Genomic DNA, 12,386 nt, shown 5'->3' with positions numbered 1-12,386 from the left:
GACAAATACAACTGACAAATTGACAAGATGGAACCACTAGTCATCCTTAATGGCGGCGCCATGCTTGTCTGCAAGAGAGATCGCACAGGCAGGAGAACATTTACGAGTACGTGGCATTCAATAACCTTGACAAACTGCATGTGTCTGGCATCGTAAAAAAAATGATTCATATTGCTTGTGTCGATACATTCACTTAGAACTGGAAAAAAATGCAATTCTAAAAAAATAAATAAGCAGTAGCATCAATTAAAGTTCTAGTTAACTGTTTTTCAGTACCTAATGGGCGTGGCTAACATATGCCATTATTTTCATTGGCCAGTGGGGCAGCGAGAATTGTGCCCTATGAATTCTACCTGGCAACAGGTGACTGAGGGGAAAAAAGAAAACAACGGTAATCTATGTTGCTAAGTATGGTCGGTAATTCAAAACATTTTTTGTTGTAATTTAGGTCATCCCGTATTAGTTCATTTTTTTTCTAATTTCAGAGTTAAACAGAACTTAAAAATCAGGTAAGAGCAGTCTTGAACAAGTCATATTTAAGACGATATTAGGCCATTTTGATTACATTGAAGAAGACCTCTTGCTCATTTAAATTTCCGACGCTTTCAGCGAATACATTTTAGTGAAAGTTAAGACTTTTGTTTGTTTGTTTGTTTAAGATCTGAAGACACACCAGATGTGAAAGATATTCTTGTTCGGTTTTACATTCCCTTCTACACACTGTTTTGCTGAGCAATTCATCAGTGATTCTTTGTCATATTTTTCTGCGTACCTGAAAATGGAGGAGAATAAGAAAAGTGAATGAGTCAGCCTTTGAATCGGCAGCAGAATTTATTGAGGGACCTCAGGGTTCATTCAGTGCTCCAGATTACCATCAAAGGTCTCTACGGCAACCGCGGTTCAACCTGCAACATCAGTTCAGCAGCCAGGCCACACAAGTTTTCAAAAAATGAAACGAAATGGAAAATACTTTCATAAAAGACCATGGAAGAATTGCTATGCTATTGATTTGTCCTTTGAAAAGTTTTCTTCTAAAAACAAATTGATGGCAACCATCGGATCCATGATTTTTTTTTTTAAGATCCCAGTGAAAGGTTTCCACACTCACATTTTCGTCACATTAGATTGGGGCGTCGACACGTTTGTAAGTTTCAACATCCATCCACTTTTCTGTGTGAAGGCTTTCCACACTGACATTTTTGTGACATCCGTGGGCTGTGTGCATTTACTCAAAGTATGGGGGCCCATTTCAATGTGAACAAAACTCACAGCATTCGGAGTAGTGGTACATTTTAACAGTTTGTTGCGTCTGTCCAAATGCAAGTCAGTTATTATGTAAGTGTCCAATTATAAATAATTATGCAATTATTCACTGTTCATGTTGGACCGTTGACTTTACAGCTAGGGGAGTGCAACCACTTGCGTCATTCGCATTCAAATGTAATGTCCTAAGCCATATGTGTGGCATAACAACACCTGCATCATTAAAAAAAATAACAAAAATCATATGCTTACGTTGTCAAACCAATCACTCTCAAAGCCGTGTGTGTGAGTGTGTGAAATAACAATTACACGTTTGTATTGTCAAAATAATAACTCTCACAGCAATAGACCAATCCAATGTCTTTGCCAGTAAAACAACAAGTTTCAAAGCTGTGTTGCATCACAGTCACAATCACACTGATAGGTGTAAGAATAACAATCACATGATCCGGTTTCTCAAGGCAATTGCTATCAAAACTGTGTGTGGTATAAGAATCGCATGGTCGTACAGTCAAAACAATCTTTTAAAGCATTGTGTGGCATAACAATCAAGCACTTGTTATGTCAAAACAATCACTCCTGCGGCTGTGTATGGCAGAACAGTCGCCTCTGTATTGTCATAACAATCAATCTCAAAACTCAGTGTGGCATAACAATCACATTCTCGTGTTGACAAAACAATCAGTCACCAAGGTCTGCATGCTTATGTCAGTCAAAACAACAACAACAACATCACCCTCAAACGTCCTGTTTTTGGTGGTGGGTGCGGGGGGTGGGGGGGGTGCCTCACTGTTCCAATATTTTTAAGGGGAGTGTCTGTGTCTTCTAACAACATGAAAAAGACAGAATGAGATTTTTTTAGATACTATTTTACTACTACTTTATTATTACTACTTTACTAACGAAGGATGGGAGGTGAGAGGGGGGAGAACGAACGTACAGTATGTCTTTTCCTTAGACTACATCAAAATCACCAAAAATTGCCAAGCAGAGAGAAGATGGCAAATAAGTGAGTGCCACTGCACAAACGACAGTGAAGTTTTCATCAGAATTAGCCTCACAGTCACGATACCTTTGGAAAGAAATATTGTGTACGCATCTTTTGCCCCCGACAAGAACACTGCAAGGATTTTGCTTCCAAGCCTAGCGGAAGCTTGATGAGAGGCAAAACACAGGCGTTCCCCCCGGGGGCATCGCTGGCTTCTACACCGACGCTTGTCAAGACTATTGTTTGTAATATTCATGGCATTCCGTCCTGCGCGCTCAGAATTGCCTCCGCCGAGACGCCGTTAAATAATTCAGTGTCCCCGCTGCGCTTGAAATTCATCCCTCCATCAGGTGCCAAAAAAGACGCTCGCCGAGTCAATCCGGTTCCCGAGTCAATGAAGCCTTGTGACTGCATTTCTTATGGTGCATTAGTTTTCAAATGTCCATTTAGAGAACTGTGACCATGAAAAAAATTATACAGGTATGTGTGTGTGTGTGTGTATATATATATATATATATATATATATATATAGCGGCCCGGTAGTCCAGTGGTTAGCACGTCGGCTTCACAGTGCAGAGGTACCGGGTTCGATTCCAGCCTCCCTGTGTGAAGTTTGCATGTTCTCCCCGGTCCTGCGTGGGTTTTCTCCGGGTGCTCCGGTTTCCTCCCACATTCCAAAAATATGCATGGCAGGCTGATTGAACACTCTAAGTTGTCCCTAGGTGTGAGTGTGAGTGCGAATGGTTGTTCGTCTCTGTGTGCCCTGCGATTGGCTGGCAACCGATTCAGGGTGTCCCCCGCCTACTGCCCGAAGACAGCTGGGATAGGCTCCAGCACCCCCCGCGACCCTAGTGAGGATCAAGCGGTTAGGAAGATGAATGAATGAATGAATATATATATATATATATATATATATATATATATATATATATATATATATATATATATGATAACGGGCGGGGGGAGGAAGTGAGGGGGGGGGCTTGACCTCGACGTTTAATTTGATTCGGCCATTTATGCAATACGAACGGGAGCATCCGTTCTTTTTGCTCACGAATATTTTAAAAGTGTCTGTCGCTGTGCACTTTTTGTCATCTGCTGGTGAAAACGATTCCCTCCTCAGATTTTTTTGCCTGAAGTGGCCCACTTGAAAATGTTCCTGAGCGCTTTCAAGCACGGCCTCTTCAGACTTTTATGTGGGTTTATACTCATGATCATCATGGCAACCAAATTTCATGTATTTCATGTACTTTCATGTACTTACCAAAGGTTCCGAACCCCTGTCAAAGGTTCATTTTCACCAGAATGAATAAAGAACTACAATGAGGATGTAATGTGAGATCAATCTCTGCCAACGTGTGTCATCTGTTGGCAGAAAAACAATTCACTGAGATTTTTCTTTGGGGAGGGGCGGCTTCAAAGCAAAATGGCGGACTTCCTGTTTCTTCTCGAGCATGGCTTCTTGAAACTTTTTTTTGTTTGTCTACTCACGTCTGTTCAATCTGGACACTCACACAATTTAGTGGACACATTGAGCTAAATCGATTTGCTGACTTGCGTTAGCGGACTCACTTGACGCCGCAGATATAAATGACTCACTCGTAGTTTTAAACACAAGAAAGTCCAATTTTGGAACCTGACTGGCTTTGGCGCCGGTTGTACATCACCGTTAAGTTACTGCGTCGCGCATCACTTGCGAATAACTTTACAGTTGCCACATGACCAAAATCATTTTGTCATACTTGTACTTTGAAACCCATTTGACCGTATTCGATGAAAAGCTTTGTTTAATCACGTCGTAAATGAAAAGGCAGGGGGTGGAACTTGCTGATATTAATTAAGAGCGTCCTTTCTGCACGGCGCCGCACGCACGCAAATTTCTCAAAGGTCAGTCCGGAGAAGCCGTTGAGTGAGAGTAACAGGATGCAGGCTCGGGAGTCGTCTTTTGTGTGTGCGGGAACAGGATGTGGGAGGAAAAAAAAAAAAAAAGAACCAAAATAGGTAAATTTGATGTTCAACAGATTTTCCATTTGAAAGGCTTTATAAAGATCAAAGACGACAATAACGGCTCATCTTCCTGGAGGAGAAGAATTAAAAACAGACATTGCATGCAAGTATTTGACAGTGTAATTACTGTAAAAAGACACGCCTTTGCACACATCATCATCATCATCATCATGAGCCAGCCATTTTCTGGATGCGGCGCACGAGCGAGGTCATTATTCATTTGTCAAGATACAGGAGGGGAGGAGGCGGGTGCCGACGTCAACCGAAGAAGAGAATATAATGACTTGACTAGCTTTAAAAAAATGATGGCACATTGTTGCGAGCATGTGGACAAAATGGCGGGTACACCTCTGGTAATGAAATATCAATAATAATAATCAAGTCAAGTCAAGTCAACGGTATTTATAGAGCACTTTCAAACAGCCATCGCTGCATACCAAGTGCTGTACATGGAGCGATTTAACATACACAATAAACAGTAAGACAAATCGGTAATAAAGGCGGTAGAAAGCACCAAGCAGTAAAATCAAAAACAAATCTAAGTCATGCCGAGTCGAACGCCAAAGAATACAAGTGAGTTTTGAGGAGGGCTTTAAAGATGGGCAGCGAGGAGGCTTGCCGAATAAAATAATAAAAAGAAGAAGAATAAAAGAAAGCAAAATAATAATGGACGAAAAAAAAATGTCACGAAAACACTAATTACCATCACGGATTTGTCCCTAAAATGCACACTGTTAAAAATGGAGTGTTGAATGGACTATTTAAAACAGAACTATCTGCTGACGTACATACTGATCGACAGGCGGATCGGTGCAGCGTCTGCTGTGACGCGGACGTTGTATTGGTCTGTAGTGGTGAAGAAGGAGCTGAGCCAAAGGGCGAAGCTCTCAATTTACCGGTCGATCTACGTTCCAACCCTCACCTATGGTCACGAGCTATGGGTCGTGACCGAAAGAACGAGATCCCGGATACAAGCGGCCGAAATGAGTTTTCTCCGCAGGGTGTCCGGGCTCTCCCTTAGAGATAAGGTGAGAAGCTCGGTCATCCGGGAGGGGCTCTGAGTCGAGCCGCTTCTCCTCCACATCGAGAGGAGCCAGATGAGGTGGCTTGGGCATCTGATTCGGGCGCCTCCTGAACGCCTCCCTGGTGAGGTGTTCCGGGCATGTCCCACTGGGAGGAGACCCCGAGGAAGACCCAGGACACGCTGGAGAGACTATGTCACCCAGCTGGCCTGGGAACGCCTCGGGATCCCCCGGGGAGAGCTGGAAGAAGTAGCTAGGGAGAGGGAAGTCTGGGCTTCCCTGCTAAAGCTGTTGCCCCCGCGACCCGGCCCCGGATAAGCGGTAGATGATGGATGGATGGATGGATGGATGGATGGATGGATGGATATCTGCTGACGTACATTTTTTTTTCAGTGTGTTTTTCATGTTCTGAAGGTTGCCCTACAAAAGCGTAGGCAGCACAGATTTTATACTGACACTGAAAAAAAGGTTCGTAATGTAACGCCTGAAACCTGAAGCCAGACCGAGAACCCCATTTTGAAAGCATAACCCGAGTTCAAAAGCTTCACCCAGACTTGAAACATCTTATTTGAAACCCAAGAAACCATAAAAACAACACCTTACTTTGAAACCCCAACGCGGGTTTCAAGAAAAGTAGGACCCAAACCATTCACTGGTTTCGAGACCAGAGGCAGAACTTTATTCTACAGCTAACTGAGAGCCACTGCCAAGCCTTTAGGACTGGAATAATAACCCGAATCCAACTTTCAAACCCTAACTCGGACTATTTGAAAGCGACCCATTGCTTGAAAGCCGAACCTGAGGTTAAAACTCAAAACTGAAACCTTAACTTTCGGCTTGAAACCTTAATTCGGAACCCCAACCCAAGCTTGCAACCTGAATTGGAATCCATGTACGGGATGTTCGAGTGTCTCCTCCACTTGTGACAGCTGCTTTTTGTTGTCATGTCGACACGCTTTGGGACGGTTTCAACTGCTTGGCTTTTTGCCCATTTTGTGCAATGCGACATTCACACACACACAAAAAAAACGCACGTACTTCCTCGACAAAGCGCTCATTCATCATATTGAATGAATATAAACATCTTCATTTGTGTATTTACGCGCGACTTTGACAAAATGCTCCAAGGCCATCAGCGGAATAGCAAGTGATGCATGCGCGTGTGCGCCGGCGTGTTTGTGGCTGTGCGAGTAGCTATCAGCACGGAACACGTTGCTCGGAATATTTTCCGACACCTTCAGTCATTCGTCACAAAGTGTCGGCTTGCCTTTTTCCGGATGACTAAAATCCAGTATTGCTGTCACTACAATATATTGTTATGGTTATTATAGTTACTTTATTCAAGTTTTATGATTATTATCGGCTTATCCACAGTACAACGCGAATTGGGATTCCTATTTAGAGGTTATGCTTGCATTCGTATGATGATGGTGATAATGATGATGCGTTAGCATTGTTGTTTTGAACTGTTGTTAGCATGACAACAATTGGCATCATTAGCAGGGGCGTCATTAATGGAAATACAGAAAGGTAGTCATTTGAAAACTGTAGTGTAATTGGCAGTAGTTTGCTTTTTTTTCCGCTAGCATAACTAGCATAACAGCATAACTAGCATTAGTATAATACTCAAACTTGGTTTTTCGCAAACGTATTTACAGTATTGGCATTAGCATGACTTTTGAAAGTATGTAAAGCAGTAGTGGGAGTGTGACATTATTTACTGTCTATTTTGCTTTCAGCATCATTAACATTATTGCCTCAAAGTCATTAGCATAACTACAATGCGGAATACTTAACATCATGAGATAGATGGAAATACAGAAAATGGAAATACAGAAAGGTAGTCATTTGAAAACAGTAAGCAGTGGTGTAATTGGCAGTAGTTTGCTTTTTTTTAGCTAGCATAACTAGCATAACAGCATAACTAGCATTAGTATAATGCTCAAACTTGGTTTTTCGCAAACGTATTTACAGTATTGGCATTAGCATGACTTTTGAAAGTATGTAAAGCAGTAGTGGGAGTGTGACATTATTTACTGTCTATTTTGCTTTCAGCATCATTAACATTATTGCCTCAAAGTCATTAGCATAACTACAATGCGGAATACTTAACATCATGAGATAGATGGAAATACAGAAAATGGAAATACAGAAAGGTAGTCATTTGAAAACAGTAAGCAGTGGTGTAATTGGCAGTAGTTTGCTTTTTTTTAGCTAGCATAACTAGCATAACAGCATAACTAGCATTAGTATAATACTCAAGCTTAGTTTTTCGCAAACGTATTTACAGTATTGGCATTAGCATGACTTTTGAAAGTATGTAAAGCAGTAGTGGGAGTGTGACATTATTTACTATTTTGCTTTCAGCATCATTAACATTATTGCCTCAAAGTCATTAGCATAACTACAATGTGGAATACTTAAAAGCATGAGATAGATGGAAATACAGAAAATGGAAATACAGAAAGGTAGTCATTTGAAAACAGTAAGCGGTGGTGTAATTGGCAGTAGTTTGCTTTTTTTTAGCTAGCGTAACTAGCATAACAGCATAACTAGCATTAGTATAATACTCAAGCTTGGTTTTTCGCAAACGTATTTACAGTATTGGCATTAGCATGACTTTTGAAAGTATGTAAAGCAGGAGTGGGAGTGTGACATTTTATTTACTTTCTATTTTGCTTTCAGCATCATTAACATTATTGCCTCCAACTCATTAGCATAACTACAATGCGGAATACTTAAAATCATGAGATAGATGGAAATACAGAAAATGGAAATACAGAAAGGTAGTCATTTGAAAACAGTAAGCAGTGGTGTAATTGGCAGTAGTTTGCTTTTTTTTTTAGCTAGCATAACTAGCATAAGAGCATAACTAGCATTAGTATAATACTCAAGCTTGGTTTTTCGCAAACGTATTTACAGTATTGGCATTAGCATGACTTTTGAAAGTATGTAAAGCAGTAGTGGGAGTGTGACATTTTATTTACTTTCTATTTTGCTTTCAGCATCATTAACATTATTGCCTCCAACTCATTAGCATAACTACAATGCGGAATACTTAAAATCATGAGATAGATGGAAATACAGAAAATGGAAATACAGAAAGGTAGTCATTTGAAAACAGTAAGCAGTGGTGTAATTGGCAGTAGTTTGCTTTTTTTAGCTAGCATAACTAGCATAACAGCATAACTAGCATTAGTATAATACTCAAACTTGGTTTTTCGCAAACGTATTTACAGTATTGGCATTAGCATGACTTTTGAAAGTATGTAAAGCAGTAGTGGGAGTGTGACATTTTATTTACTTTCTATTTTGCTTTCAGCATCATTAACATTATTGCCTCAAAGTCATTAGCATAACTACAATGCGGAATACTTAAAATCATGAGATAGATGGAAATACAGAAAGGTAGTCATTTGAAAACAGTAAGCAGTGGTGTAATTGGCAGTAGTTTGCTTTTTTTTTAGCTAGCATAACTAGCATAACAGCATAACTAGCATTAGTATAATACTCAAGCTTGGTTTTTCGCAAACGTATTTACAGTATTGGCATTAGCATGACTTTTGAAAGTATGTAAAGCAGTAGTGAGAGTGTGACATTATTTACTGTCTATTTTGCTTTCAGCATCATTAACATTATTGCCTCAAAGTCATTAGCATAACTACAATGCGGAATACTTAAAATCATGAGATAGATGGAAATACAGAAAATGGAAATACAGAAAGGTAGTCATTTGAAAACAGTAAGCAGTGGTGTAATTGGCAGTAGTTTGCTTTTTTTTAGCTAGCATAACTAGCATAACAGCATAACTAGCATTAGTATAATACTCAAGCTTGGTTTTTCGCAAACGTATTTACAGTATTGGCATTAGCATGACTTTTGAAAGTATGTAAAGCAGTAGTGGGAGTGTGACATTATTTACTATTTTGCTTTCAGCATCATTAACATTATTGCCTCCAAATCATTAGCATAACTACAATGCGGAATACTTAAAAGCATGAGATAGATGGAAAGGTTATGTTGAGTTAGGAACCTTGGACATTCTGGTCAGGACTATGAACACGGAATACATTTTTATATTTATGCGATTTTTCCAACCAATTACAACTCGGCACAGCAACCGCAGCCCTCGTGAAATGTGGAGCGAAGGAGAGGATCCTTTGTGAGGGTGACAAATCACGATGAAATAAAGGAATGATCTTTGGTGACGTGAGCAGGACAGAATGTGAAGGAGAATGTGCGCGGAATGCAAATGGCTAGTTTGCAGTCGCAAAATATGCGAAGCTTGACGGGTGCTTGAGTGGTTAGCACGTCGGCCTCGCAGTGCAGAGGTGCAAGGTTCAATTCCGGCCTTCCTGTGTGAAGTTTGCATGTTCTCCCCAGGCCTACGTGGGTTTATTCCGGGTACTTCCCACATTCCAAAAACATGCATGGCAAGTTAATGGAACACTAAATTGCCCCCCCCCCCGACCCCCAGATGTGATTGCGAGTGCGAATGGTTGTTCCATCTGTGTGTGCCCTACAATTGGCTGGCGACCAGTTCAGGGTGTCCCCCGCCTACTGCCTGAAGACAGCCGGGATGGACTCGAGCACCTTTGTGAGAATAATGGTGCATTTTTTTTTTTTTATTGAGCGCAAAGATAATCCATCCGCTTTCATGGAAGTCTTCAAAAATCAGAGAATTGAGGACTGTTGTGAACGTGAAATTCCAAAACTTTTGACAATTTTAAAGGAAAACTTGATTGTCAAAAATAATGAGCGGTTCATTTGATCTTTGATGAATCGTCGTGTCTCGACATCGCCGGCTCGCTGATGTTCTCACGCAGTTAGACAAACAGAAGTCATTAACTCCGGATTGTGATTTTTTTTTTTTCCATCAGGCAGACAATGAGTTTGATTATAACGGAATGGCAACACAGCAAGGGGTGACCATGGGGCACCGTACTACGCACACACACACACACACACACACACGCACGACTTTGATTACCTGTGGAGCACATGTTGCGACTATTAAAGTTGACATCGCCACGGCAACAAGACAAAGCCCCTTTTGTGGGATGGAACGACTCTCACTTAATCCAAATGACAATTGCTGTGTGTTTCTCTCCTTTGGCCCTAAAATGAGAAAGCTGTTCATAATGAATACAGTTCATCATAAATAAGCATCGCCGCCGTACGGCCGGCGGCGACTGGCGGCCGTCGTGCCCTCTTCTAATACGGCCTTCCCGTCTGATTAAAAGCTCTAAATCCGGCCCAAATCAGCGAGACGCGACAGGACAGGAGCTCATCGGTCCCGCTAAGTGGAGCCTCGCGCGCTCGCGGGCTTTGATAAATCAAGTGGCTAGCTTCCGGACGCTATTTATTAGCTCGACTCCTGCAAGTCAAGGTAGTGTTCTTTAAGTCCCCCCCCCCAAAAAAAGGTAAAAAAAAAAAAACTCTCGCAATGAAAAGGTCATCTGTTCTTGTTCACTGGGAGCAGAGCGAGACCAAATAGCGTGTCGTCGGATGTTGTCGATTGAAGAGGCGGTGCGCAACATCCTGCAGAAGTCTCGTGTACTTTTTGTAATACTTTCAGAATATTTTGAGCATTGTTACTTTGTCTCTGGTGTTGGGGGGGGGGGTAGCCTGTGCAAGCGTAACCGATATTTTGTCATATACGCCATTATAGTTCCATCCCGAAGAGCGTTTCACGGCCACGCCATTCGTAAGCATTGCACACTCTTCTTAGTATTCACTGCATCCGGTACAGTTCCATCAATGTATACAAATTCTCGTGATTTTGACCCTCCGACCCCTCCCGAGAAGGACACACGGCGGGGATAATTCAAATCCATGCCACGACATTGACTTTGACTTCCAAAATCGATCAACTCGACTGTTTTGCTTGTCGGATATTGTTGACGAGACAAAGCGCAAACATGCGCCAATGTCAGCGAGGCCTGGCGCCGCTCGTTAGTGTGACGGCGGACAAGCCTGTGGCATGTTTAATAAGCCCTCTTTTAACGATTTTTGGGGATTCTCGCGGTCTGTAATGAAACACGGAGGGACATTATCTTGATTAAAATCGATCCCGGAGGGATTACGCTACGGGCTGCATGTGGGCCATCGCGTGGAAAACAAACGACGAGATTTGGACTTGTAGTGATATACAGTAACGCCGCCTCATAAATGCAGCAAATAAATCGATGCCATGCGTTAGATGATAAGATTTCCCGTGTTACATTTCATATTGTGGGTGAGTGTAAAAAATATGGACCAGATCCAGATTAAAGTCTGATCTGAACACACAAAGCCAATTTGGGTTGTTTTGTGCATCAGTGCGGGGGATGAATGCATCCAACCCTACGGGGACAGAAATTGGAGCCAAATGAAATCCGGATCTAAACTGAATTCATCTTTTTTTGGACACTTTCTCTTCCTATATTTACTGGAAGCAAATTTGGTTTGACACACATACAGTATTATGCTCATTGTGGATAAAAATCGTCTTTGAAAGTGGAGAATACAAATTTCATCTGAATTTGATCCAGATTGAATTTGGTTTGGCAGTTTTTGACTCCGAAGGGCAAATATAGCCAAATTGATTTGTTCTACTCACCAATGTCTCGAAAAGGACAAAGTCCATCTTTTGAATGAGAAATGTCAATTGCAATTCCAAATGCAATCCGGATCTGATCTGGACTAGTCTTTGTTTCACATTCCAAATTTAATTCAAGCAAATTTAGTTCTGTAAATAACCTTAATCATTCAAGTTCTGTGGGAAAACAATCACAATTCTTATTTACTGGACCTCTTGGGTGTACCTAATGAAGTGACTAGCGTCGTGTACATTATTCAATGTTACGCAGATTCATTCATTCATTCATCTTCCGAGCCGCTTGATCCTCACTAGGGTCGCGGGGGGTTCTGGAGCCTATCCCAGCTGTCTTCGGGCAGTAGGCGGGGGACACCCTGAATCGGTTGCCAGCCAATCGCAGGGCACACAGAGACGAACAAACATTCGCACTCACACTCACACCTAGGGACAATTTAGAGCGTCCAATCAGCCTGCCATGCCATGTGGGAGGAAACCGGAGCACCCGGAGAAAACCCACGCAGAGAAC

This window comes from Hippocampus zosterae, chromosome 11, assembly GCF_025434085.1.
Source record: "Hippocampus zosterae strain Florida chromosome 11, ASM2543408v3, whole genome shotgun sequence".
Classification (NCBI taxonomy): Eukaryota; Metazoa; Chordata; class Actinopteri; order Syngnathiformes; family Syngnathidae; genus Hippocampus; species Hippocampus zosterae.
Note: the sequence above shows the minus strand (reverse complement) of the source record.